Here is a 13,174-nt window from a genome sequence, read left to right as displayed (position 1 = left end):
GAGAGTAGGATTGAAAAAAAAGAAAGAAAAGGCAGTAATGGCAATGGCATTGGGCATGTAGGAGCTAGAAGCTAGGTGAGAGCAGGGAGGGGTGTGGAAGATGAATGCACGGGGAGGCGGTGTTAAGTGCTCTCGCGGAGGAGTCGAGCCCTCCCTCTCGCTGGTCGCAGCCTCGCTCTCTGCGGTCGGAACCCCTTTGAAGCAATTACCCTTTCACCTGGACAAGCTCATCACAGAATCACTCCAGTCACCCAGCACACCTCCACCACCACCACCACCCCTACTCCAACGATGCCAGATTCCAACCGGGACCACTAGATGCTAGAGGAAGGAAGAGACAGTAGGAAAAAAAGCTGTCGATGCGCAGGCTCACCCGCGCTGTCTTGTCCGATTATCCATTGCTTTATGGATTCCATCCAATAGTGCAATGGTGCAGACGTAATCGCTGAGTTTAAGTAATATTTTCAACAGATTCTGACTGACTTTGCTGACAAGAAGCATCATCCACGTTACCTCACTAAGGGCCTCTTTAGGGCCCCGCAGTGATCGCTTTGCAGTAAAACAGTGGCCACAAATCTGTAGTGTTGATGCCCATGTCACTACATGATAGGTGTCACCATTCAGACAAAACCACCACAACAGCTCTGGTACAGAAGGGGGAAAACTCTTTTCAAACTATTCTAATATTTGCTTCTGTACTGATATATGATTAAAACGGAAAGAACTGAATCAAATGGAGCATCACCCGGATGAGAAAAGTGCAGGACCAGGCCACGTGAAAGCCAAAATGGATGTGACGTCACTTTTGTTTTGGGCCTGTTATATTTGTATTTGCTGAAAAGGTAACAGCACCAAGCTAAGTGGTAATTGCAGGGCACATAAAAGACACACAGCAATCATCTCTGCGAGTCTGTCTTCAGGTCAGTACGTTTAGACTGGCCAGCTAACTAGTCAACTGCACAGGAGCTGCACATTTCTCAGCAGTTTTCTATTCTGAGTTATGAGACAGTTTCTTTGGCTCTGTGATGTTTAAATGGGCTTTTAACAAGAAAGTAATTGTAATTGTAGAAAACTAAACTGACAACGCTCTCCAGAGAAGGGCTTCACTGCTGAAAGCTATTTCTTTGTTCTGCGATAATTGCGACTATTTGTGGTTAAAGCTTAATTGGAACCATGACTCATCTATTCAATTTAAAATATTTTAAATTGAATTCATGCTTAACTTATGCCATAGCCGGGTGTACACTTTCCAAGGAATTTAACTCCACATTGCAAAGATCCAGTCAACAGCTGTTACTGGTAGATGTATGCCATGTAAACACAGTTATACTGGTTAGCACAAGTGTGATGCATCTCTGAAACACAATGCAATAGGTTGTAATTATAGCTAACCAATGCAATATCCAGTATTCTGCCATTGCAGACATACAATATTCAGTTTGCTCATTTTAGCACTGACAGTCCTTGTTTGGACACAGCTGTTCCTGAAGACTTCTCATTTTCCGGCATTTCAGTAAAAGCAAATATTGTTCAACATTTATTTGTTCCAAGTCCAAGAGAATCAGCTATGCAACCACAGCAGCACACAAATATAAATGCAAACTACAGCTAAAGATTCGCAGTTTAAGATTAAATTTTTTTTGTGTGTTTACTCTCAATGTCTCTATTACATAGCTTTGTTTTTAAAAAAAGAAGAAAAAACATGAGAAAATTGTTAGCGTTCAAGGGATTGTGAAACTCTTAGAGTGCAGCAACAAAATGTCACACAAATACGTCCACACAGGAAATGAACAGTCATACGTGCTTACAGAGAAATAAACAAACTACAACAATTACAGGTGCAAACTAGCAATTCAGCTGAAACAAGATTTTTAATGCCCTTTTGGTGTCTTCTTCTTCTTTTTTTCTTTTTTCTTTAAAACCCTCAAAACAGTAATTTATACTTTGGAGGTATTTGGTGACATAAGCCTGTGCAGGTGCTTCTGTGTTTGTGTCCACCCCTCGTATATGCATGCTCTGCCCTCGACTAACCCTGCTGCATGCATTTCAGCAGCCACAGGAGTAAACAGGCTTCGCTGGAAGCCCTTGTTGTTCATAACAAGCATAAAACTGAAGACGGTGTTGAATATTGGCTGAATCAATTAACAGCGGGTTCTTCCTCACAAACAGACTAAAGGTGTCTTTTAAAGAAAAAAAAACTCCAACATTTTACGCTTTTGAGATTTGACTCCAAGCACATGTTATCCTTTTTAAAAAAAATATATATCCAGTGAAGGATAAACGTTAAAAGCAGGGAAACTCCTATTTTTTGCCTCATTTCAATGACATGTTGATGTACTGAAGCTTTCCATTTGGAAAGTGTGAGCAGATACAGTATATGTATGCACACACACACACACACACACACACACACACACATATATATATATATATATATATATATATATATATATGTGTGTGTGTGTGTATGTGTATGTATGCACAACAGGGTGTGTGCATGAGTTTGTGGCTGCCTGTCTACAATTTGGGCTCACACATCGTCCTGTCAGGGGTCTGTGCAGCTAATCTTTATGCACTCTGTGACCTCCTCGCTGCAAACCCTGCTAAATATATTATTCCCCTGGGCCTTTCATTGCTGCTTGGTGTCAGAAATCAATATGTATGAGGCGCGTAGATGGGAATTTCTAATAGATCTCTGCGGCCCTGCGCTGCTCTTCAATATCTGCCTTGGACTATTAGTGCCGGCTCAGTGGCGGTGAAATAACCGAGATAATCTTTTAAGGTACCTTTCTTAAGGTGGAACGGCAACTCCCGCTCTGCATCCTCTTCCTACACTTGAATGCTGAAGATGGATTTATTGTTTAGGGGATTATTTATTATTTATTAATTAACCAGAGGTCACACACATGCTGGTAAAGATTTGAACTTCCTTTTTCTTGTTTATTTTTGTTTTAAGAATAGCTGTTATTTTATGATAATTGTAGTAAAATATCAACGTGCGCTCGATGATTTCTACTTTCACATTATATATAAAACTACACGACAAACAGAAATAATCTCTACGACTGGACACACACTCTTTCTTGCATAAATATCTGTGTATAGATTTTTTTTCTCCCTTCCATCCATTCGAATGCTGATGTGGAGAATCATTTTTGTTAGTGCATGTGCGCCTGTGCGTGTCTATGTGTGTGTGTGTGTGTGTGTGCATGTGTGTTTGGGCGCAAGGGTGTCTGGAGGGATGTGCCACAGTGCTAATTGCCCATATTCCTAATGTGGGGATGATTTGCTGCAGCACTTAGCGGCAGAGGCGCATGAACCTGACTCTAGTTTCTGTCTCTTTTCCCTTCACCACCTACAGTGCTTCCCACCCCCACCGCCACCTCTACCTCCATCTCCCTGCCTCTCTCTCTCTCCCCACTACATTGAGGAGGAGAAGAAGAGACATCCGGCATCGGCAGGCAGTTATGGGATTGGTGGGAGAGGCGGGGGAGGGTGGTGGTGGTGGTGGTTGGCTCAGACAGCGTGTGGTCTCGAGGGAGGGAGAGAGGCTGAAATTATTCTACGGTCACAGGCTCTCCCCCTCCCCCCCACAATCTCCTGCCGAGGTCCTCGGTGTATAATCCTTGGCGCTCGCCTGCCTCGTATATCTGCCGTCCCTGAGACAAAGGTTATATTTCTCTCCTCCAGGACCACTGGCCGGTGACCAAAGAGCACATGCCTGCTCTGTTATCAGCACATCATCGGCCCCCGTAGTGAGGAATTAATCACGCCAATGAGATTAATTTTTCAAATATTTATCATGTATATTTGTTCAATTAATCCAGGGACGAATGACGACACAGGCATAGATCATTCAAAGGCTGCAGCCCGCCTGAAGTGTCTCGATGTGCTCGTTAACATCATTTGTGCTTCTCTGCGTTCTCAGGGTGCTGGCTTTCTTTTGTTGGTGTGTTGGTGCAGACATGCATGTTGTTTCAGTGATTCACCAACACAAGCCCACCACCCTGGATGTGAGCACCCATAAAATTAGAATGATTACTGGTCTCTTTTTCCTTTTTTGCCCCCCTTCCCTCCAGAGTCTCCTTGCCTCAGTCATACCTAATCCCGCTGAAGCCACATGATACCGACCGGCAAGGATGGATTTATTAAGAGATATTTACTTGTAATGCAATTCCTATCCCCGTGCCATTTAGAAGGTTGTGGAGGCTTGGGTTTTATTGAACTCTCTTTTTTTAATGAGTCAGGTGATTGAAATGCAGGAGAACTTAAAATGCAGTGACTGGTTCAAATCAGGAGGACAAATACAATGAAAGAATGAGACATATGAGGAAAGACAGACAAAAGAGATTGAGGTGGGAATACAAAAAATAACAAAAAAATAAATCTCCCTTTGCTTACGTCAAGAAGCCTCTGATGGGCCATGATCAAGTTTTGGGAGATCCAGACAGACAATGTGGTCATGACGTCTCTCTTTCACAAAGCCCCCCCCCCCTCCTCTCACGCTACTTATCTCGATAATTACCTCCCTCAGGTACTGGTACACAGGGCTACACCGCGCGCACGCTGCCATCGGGGGCACTGCGCCAGGAAGAGCAGACGGCAGCCATTCAGGGGGCAGTGAGGAGAAAAGAGGTGGAGGACTGATGATGTGTGCTGGTGTGTGGTTGTGTGTGGGTGGTGGGGCCGGTAGATTTGTGGTGGTGTAGGAAAACATCAGGGGGAATTGGCTTCTATAAGACAGGCGTCGTGGCAGGCGTACGGTTTCCTAATTACGCAAGGTCTCCCACCGCCATTAGGAGCTGTCAGCAACACGAGGGAACGCAACTAGCTGCTAAAGAACAACAGTCCACTGTGTGTGTGTGTGTGTGTGTGTGTGCAAGGTTTTACATAGGGATTATGGGATTTGACCTGAATTGACTTTTTTCATTGCCGCCTATGTGTAGTGCTCCTAGGCATTATCATGAGGAATGATACCTTTCATAAATATGTAGACAGCAGATGCAAAGATGTACATGCTAGTTTAGATTTATACTAATAATTTGTTTGAAAATGTAACCTGTGACTAAAAGGGGTAATGATACAAATTTAATTTTAAATACTTTATTTACAAATATTTAAAGGTAGGTACGCTAAAATAAGGGGTTAAAAACTCTAGTTTTTACAGGAAACAAAGAAATAATTAAACTTTCAGTAAATTTAATGAATTAATAATTTCAATTAGTGTGCAATTTCTGGGTAATTTTGCAGAAAACAAACAATATTTCCCCATTTTACATCATAAATACTCTGTATTTCTCCAGGCGCTCCAGGAGTGGATTAATCTAGCCTTTTTACATCTTTATTTAATATTCATTATGTTGATGTGGATGACGGATGTTCGATTATTCAATTGTCCTTTTATTTTACCAGTATAAATGTGATAGGGACTGCTCTCCCTTACTAGCTTGCAAGAAAAAATAAATATCATAAAAATTTGCAGACCTAGGTGACCTTAAAATGATGGAGCAAAATCTAACTTTTTTTTCTTTCACAATCTTTGTTCAAATAGAAATTTTAAACCGAGTGCACAGGAGAGCAGTTCCCGTAAAATACCTTGAAGTTAGCTAAGGTTAAGCCACTACCTAATACCATCTGCACCCTGAAAAGTACAGCTTACTTACAAAGTAAGAGATATTGTTCTTCTGCAAAATTTTCAACAACTTATGCAGTACTTAAAAAAACATACTTGGAGTATAATTTTCCTTTCCTGTAAATACCCAGAATTTATGTGCTGTTTAACATTACTTTTACACAACCTAAATTTGCTTACAGTGTGATTAGTACTCCTTTTATGTCAAGTACATGAAGTTTTCTAGTGTGCTACCTTTAAGTATTTGTAGGTAAATAACATTACTTAATTACAGGAGAATTATGCCCTAAATCACTGGATGTATTATAAATTACTACCAATGATTCAAATCTAGTCCTGAAACAACTGTACAACAACTTCCTCACACCCTGGAGAAAGAAATGTTTTCTGCCTTTATATATCATTAGATTGTGAATTTGTGTGGATAATAAAATAGGTTTAATCAAACAAATTGTGAGCTTAAGGCAATACCACAAAACTGTACTGTTACCGTAAATACACTCACACTTGGTTTAGACATTACACCCTATTCTGCTCAGGTCAGTGTCCATGCCACGTCTGTCTCTTGTGTCCAGCTTGACTGGATGAGAGTTTTGTCCCCTTCGATCTTCTGTTGCAGCTGCAAAGGGATGAAATTTATCAACCTGGCAACTTGCCAAAGTGAGTTTCTAGGTCTGCTCCCACAGTACTGAGTTATACATCTGCACCTGTGCACCTGCTTCAGTGAAGCCACAAAAAACAAACAAACAAACAAAAAATGTAAAGGAGCCGGCACTCATGTCAGTGACATAACACAACAATGTATGTTAAAGGAATAAAAAGTAACCAAACACATGAGTGATTACTTTTGTCAGATTGTGAACGCATTCCACTGACAAGAACACAACACTACTCCTTCAATCTAACTATGGATACTAATCAATAAACCTTTTGGCCATTAGTGGAACCAGCAAAACCGCTTCATTCACACATAAGCTAGGTAAGCATATAGGCTAGTGGCTCTGTAGCGTAGCGGTTTGCACATTTGCCTAACAAGCAAATGTTTTCCAGTTTGATCCCAGGGTGGAAATGCAAATCCTTTTTTGTCAGGACGGACATCTGATATAAAAATCTGCTAAATCAAACATGTTGACCAAACTGGTCTTGTGACCCCCTTTGAATAAGGGATCAGCTTATTTATACCATTTATTATGGTCGCCAAGGTCTATTAGACTTCTTGGTAACTTCACTTGCAAAAATGCATGTTCTCCAACTGGTTGGGGAGGGTTTGTTCCTGTTTGTTGCCAGTGGGTCATCTGTCTGGGTCATCTGCAGTTTGTGTGGAAGAAGCTGATTTGTCTGCAAACACTTGTCATTTACTCTCTGAGCTGTAGCAAAATTCGAAAAACTGTTGCACAAACTGGAAACAGAAAATATTTACATTCAAAATAAAAGTTTTGCTTACTGCAACGACCTGTTCCAAAAGGCACGACTTTAACTTTGAAGGCAAACAGTTTATGTTTCAGGTTTGCGTTTCACTTTTTGCAGTTCCACTTACAGTTTCTCTAGCATCTGGTTTCTACCAGGAGGTTACGGACCAATCTCCAGGCCTGTCTGGGGCTTTAGGAATTGATTTCACAGCAACTGCCAGCAAGCACTTGCCAAACAATCAGGGACAAATTTTCCCCCATCCACTGGTATCTAGATGGTTGCTGACAGTTCTCTAGAGTTAGGCCTTAGCCAGCGTTCTGTGTGTACATAAACCACATGTGTGGCTCTTCCCAGCTGCCGGATTATATTCTCTCTTTGCTGTCCTACTTCCAGATCCAGTCCCTTTATCATGTAGCACCCTCCCTGACCCTGAAACTTCATGCTATAAATGCAGATCGACACCGGGGCCCACCACTCTTCAGGGGTGCCTAATATCTCACCTGCCATAGTAGCAACATAATCTTATTGCCTCCCTGCTTCAGTTCCTGTGCTGTGGGTGGCCTTGGACGTGTATGCTCAAGAGTCAGTTCCTCGCATGTCCACTGCTCCAGAGTCTGTGAAAATATCCACTGGGAACAGGTAAAGCCTTTAGTTTCAGCCCTTCATGGTGACTTCCATCATGTTAATGAGGCTCTGGTTTGAATCTCTTGCCAGGTCTTCTCTGGGGTTCTGCCTAGACAGCAGGCCTTCTGCCCAGGCTTCAGAGGGCTTCCACCACTGGTTCAATTCAAAAGGGATCTGCCTGTTTCCTGCTAGGCATCTAGGGCATTCTGCTCCATTGTGGACTTTCTGTCCGTCCTGTTGGAGGTGCTCCTGTTGCCCCTGCTCTTGCCTGCCTACCCTCTGGGTTGTCCACCTAGACATCTTCGCCTATCTACTCTGCTTTGATATTTGGCTAGGCAAGCCTATTGAAAAACCTACCTGACTGCCTTCTTGCCTATGTGGCTGATGTTTGCCTGTAATTCAGCCCTTACATTGTCACCCTGCCCTGAGATCTTCTGTGTCCCAGTACTTAAGGTGTTGGACTGTCTCTCAGTGCCTGTTACCGTCTGCTCTAGGTTTCTTTTTTACTTTGTTCGTATTTTTTTTAAAAAATCTGTTTTTCTCCTTTTTTTAATGTGTGACCTTTTGGGCTGTTTTTCACCCTTTGATTGCCATTACGGTCATTTGCTTGCATAGTTTGCATTCACTGATCACTGTGTATGACCCCTTCCTGGGAATAAAGTCTTGCATTGTTGTGGACCTTTATGCTGGCCTCTTGTGTCCTTTATTTGGACTCCTACAAAGATGGCAATAAACTCAAGTAATGCAACAACATATCGACAGCCTGTACAGAAGCAGTAAATTACAAAATATGCTAGAACTGCTTTCACTTAACAGTTCAATGGTTTCCTGTATAAGATATTTTTTTATTAAGAATCTTTATTGACATATTACATTTGAGTAGTTTTTCATGGTCAAATTTTCAAACAGGCACTTTAAAAAAATAATTGCATGTGCCCATTGTCACAGACTGTTTTTATCAGCAGCTTTAGCAACTTGTCTTTGATAAATTCCACCTCACAATAGGTGAGGACAAGGACGGGTCACAAGTCATGCAAGGTGTTTTTGAGGAATTTATTAAAATGTGAAAAAAAGATTAAATGGAAGTTCAAGAAAAGGAAATGTTAAAATTTTAAGTCAATATGTTTAACTTATACAAATTAACGTGTTGAAAAATCTGCTAAAGATCGGTATGTTCATTTGATTTATTCACCTCGAAGGGCTGTTGCTACCTCTTCTGTCTTCTTTTAAGAGCTTGACCGAATCCAAAAACGGATATGAACAAGAATATTAACCGCAGGTTCAATTAGACTAAACTGTCTTTTTATGTTATATTTGATGTTATATGTATCTTTACAGCCCACGCACACATAAATAACTTAAGTGTTTGAGCAACTAAGGACCTGCTGACTTTTGAGAGTAAGACTCAATCAGGCTCTGTTTTGATCGCACTAGTGACCCTTGCCTTGTTTTTCCATTGTACAGGGTACTGCTCCAGTTAATTAGCGTGTTGTCATGCCCCAGTGTTTTTCATGCAGTGCCAGCTGCTGGTTAGTTTTTTATTCCAAAGGCAAACATATTTGTCCTTTTTCATTTTTCCACTTTTTTGTCAACATTTGTTGGTCTTTATATTCTTACCACGATTACTGTTCCTTATATTGAGGTAATGTCAAAAGATTTCAGGATTTTGGCATTTTTATTATTATTTTATTTTATTACTTTATCTTTTGCTCTTTATGTTTATGTTTGCTCTTTCAGTAAGTCACACTTTGTGCAGACTCTTAAATGGGGAAGTTACACTTTGTACTCCAGTCTGCACGCAGCAGCTATTTTATCTCTTCCTGTATCACTTCCTGTATGTGCTTTCAATAAAAGACTACTTCTTTATGCTGAGGAGGAGAGTCTCTCTGAGTCTCCCCGTGTACACGGTAACCTGTCTGAGCGTTTTATTCCAACCTGGGTTGCAATACAGGAAAACTCCTGACAGGTAATGATTTTAATTCTTTCACTAAAAAATTCAAAAACTGTAGCTGGTAATGCACAGAAGTACTCAACTGTACTGAACAGGCCAATCACAGTAGGTACTGTATGTCAAACTTATGGCACAGGATTAGAGCTGAAGTATAAATTCACAACTAGACTGCTTTTTGAAAAATAAACTTTCATTTGTTGTTTCAGTTTTGGTTGAAGAAAAGAACATAAGAACTTTGCTAGAAGGTAAAGATAACCTACCTGCATCCGCACCATTTACCATGTTCATCAGTGACACATGTCTTGCATCACTGACAACAAGGACACTTACTCTTACACCATCTAGCTTAGAAGACTGTTTTGCATGATGAAAGAAGGAAGAACGCGATACCCAATGACGAGTTGGGAATGAGACAGGTTGATGTGTTCATAACGTAACTACTGGTCCAAGATACACCTCACAACCTTTGTTAACCGTCAGATACACAGCTAAAGCAAAGAAAATCATTTCAAGTAGAAGAGTGAGAATATCTACAGTATATGTTAATGCTTTGGGTTTATGTATGCTAATAAGAGGCAAATAGCTCTAAATACACCTGAACAGCCAGGCGGTATTCTCTCCCCCATTTAGCTCCTCTTGAAGCGCTAAACAAGCCACGCTGGACGCAGACAGCTCTCTGTGGATCTACACCATAGTATGGCAGCAGGTATCAGACACTCGCCCTACATCACACTGTGTTGTCTACCAGCTCATCACAGCTGCTGTGGTGAAAGCACACCACATCGGTGCACACGCAGACACACATACTCATGCACACCTCTGTCTCTCTGCCCGTCCCTTGTGCCTTCCCCTTTAAAGAGACACACGGGTGGCTGCACTCCACTTGACATGTGGGCCTGTATTCTCACCTTAGAGACGGAGGATGGGCATGGTTGCACGCTTTGATGGCTTAATTATCGCTGTGGAAACAGGAGTGGTTAGAGGAAGGAGCAGAGAGAGGGAGAGAGGGTTATGTGCAAGTATTAGCAGCAGTAATAAGCCTGTAAGGATCGTTAGTGTGAGGGTAAAATGGGACAGTGGTCCCAAAAGGCATCTCAAATAAATGCTCAGGATGGGGGTAATTTTGATGCTTATTTAGGCTCACTAAATAAGAATATATGTGTTTTGTATTTTGTACGGCTTTTGCTAAATTTTTATTACTAAACCACACTGAAAAAATATATACATTCTTTATAAAACTTCAGCAAAAAAACTTATATGCAGTCACAGCATTAACATAATTGAGCTACACTGTTGTCACTCTTTTTATCTTTACATCAACACCTATTTTTGGAAAATTAGAAAACATTATTACAAAGTGCTATCATAATCTTAGTTCTGTTGGTGGCTGTGCTAAACTGTGACTCACTATTTACTGGGCATAGACCACACGCAGGTTCAAAGGATATGAACATTCGTTAAATGATGAGCTAATTTACATGTGAGATCAGTGCTCAAGCAAAGATCCAAACTTCAATATCCCCACATGAAGGCACAGACCAGCTCAGAAAATTGGTACCAAAGATGATTTTTTCCCCCCTGATATGAGCTTTTAAATTACGGTGTGCAATTATTAGACCTTTTTTAAAATATTAGAATCACAATTTGCGTTCAGGGTCAAACCCCAAGATACTTTCTGTCATATGACTTTTGAATATGTTCTGCAATTAAATAAAAAGAGCCTAAGTTGTAAGCACAAGAATGATGATCAAATATCAAATGTGTGTTTTAGCCATTTTTAGAGATGAGATTTACAAATGCTTAAATGCATTTCAGTCAGGACCAAAGAAGCAGTTAATTTATATTCGCCTCTCTCTGACCTGGGATTTCACAGTATCCCGTGAAGATGTGAAAACTCAGAGGTGGGCAGATCAACATCTAGACCCCAGTCCAGAACAAAGCAAACAGTAATGATGAGCAGGCAGCTGCAAAGGTTGTCTGGTGGGAGGCAGTTGTGGTGTTTCTGCAATCAGTCTCAGACAGATTGCCACTGGTTGCAATCTGGTTATATGCTTATTTAAAAAAACAAAACAGTGTTGTTGAGCGTCTATGTTGTTTTGCAGTTACGTCAACAACTACGGCAATATCTGTGGAAAATTTCTGAATTTGTTTCAGATCTTTGAGGTTCCAGCTGGACTCTGAATGTAAGGAAGATCAGGTGAGCCTGAATGTAAGGAAGGCCTTTCTGTGAATGCAGACGACAACAGATTTGACATTTTTGATGATTTCAACCACCATTTTATCCCCGATTACATGGAACCACCAACTTGACTCAAACTGCAAACTGACTGCAGACGGATTCCGTCTTAATGCTGTTTTATCTCCATCTTGTTGCACCAAAGTTGCTGTCCACATCTCTGAAGCAACCATTTCCAAGGCAACTATGGTAAATAGTAAATGGACTGGTCCTTTTCTACTCTACCTGAGCACTCAAAGTGTTTTATAAAACTTGCCTCATTTACCCATTCACACAAGTCCTTTTTTTCTATACATAGAGGCTTTCTATCTAACATTCACACATTCCCATACTCCAATGGACAGATCACAGAGCAACAAACTGAAGCAGCCAGGGATCAAATCACCAAACTGCTCTACCTCCTGAGGTACTGCCACCCTGTGCAAGTTCATTGCACATGGTTGAGGTAATTTTGGTCACAATGTAGTCTCCACTCCACCACAGTTTTCCTTAGTATGACTGTAGCGTGAAAAGTGTGCATAAATGCATACATGCATAAAAGGGTATTAGATGAGCCAACAGATGATAGGGGCTGACACTGAGGTAGGCCAATCGGCTGGGACTACTGCTGAATTTGACTTGCCTGGATTGATGCTATGCTTTCCTCCTTTCTATCATTAAGAGCAATCTGATTAATTTCTAATAGATAATATATATTTTTTAGACATTCAAAAAACACCAAAATCAGTTTAAATTGATTACTATAATCTCTCTAAACGCCAAAATTGTGTCAGAAAAAAATGTTTGTGATACATCAACACATCAGAAAGCATGGCATCACCCAGGCAGAATGGCTGAGAAGTGGACCATTTATCTGGGGAAAAAGGAGCCGTGCGCTTCAAGCCCATCTGTCTTCGGTTGGGGGTTGTGGGCTTGTGGGCTTGTGGGGTCGAGCTCAGTTTAATTGAAGATTATCTGCTTAATTACTCAAGCACAGCCAGCGTTAAACAGCCATGGATTAAGAAAACGTCAGTGAGGCAGACCTTTGGGGTCCGGTGCTGCGCTCAATTAGCAAGAGGGCCCAGATATGGCTCTCCCCACCTCACCCATCACTGCACTGGAACTGAAGCTGCATGCTAAGAGACAGGTCATTAAGATAATAAACACACAACTGTAAAAAGCACACAGAGTCAAAGTGCGGATACCACCTCTGGACTGTGCACTGTCCACGCATCAGTGAGTCTAACTTCTTTAACTCACGCAGACCAGTAAAATTATTTTTATTCCGCCTCCAAAATATTTCATTTCTTAGAGATTTAGATCCAGCCTAGTAAGCAGTGTG

General features: G+C 41.2%; 1 long non-coding RNA gene across 1 annotated transcript; it reads left to right on the top strand.

The window, feature by feature from the left end:
- Window positions 1-9,822: 9,822 nt before the first annotated feature.
- Window positions 9,823-12,093, top strand: LOC120440525. The gene is made up of 3 exons (XR_005613322.1): window positions 9,823-9,862; window positions 10,248-10,323; window positions 11,772-12,093. It is a non-coding gene; the product is annotated as an uncharacterized LOC120440525 (long non-coding RNA).
- The last annotated feature ends 1,081 nt before the right edge of the window (window positions 12,094-13,174 follow it).

This window comes from Oreochromis aureus, linkage group 6, assembly GCF_013358895.1.
Source record: "Oreochromis aureus strain Israel breed Guangdong linkage group 6, ZZ_aureus, whole genome shotgun sequence".
NCBI classification, from domain to species: domain Eukaryota; kingdom Metazoa; phylum Chordata; class Actinopteri; order Cichliformes; family Cichlidae; genus Oreochromis; species Oreochromis aureus.
This window is presented reverse-complemented; position numbering and strand designations above follow the sequence as displayed.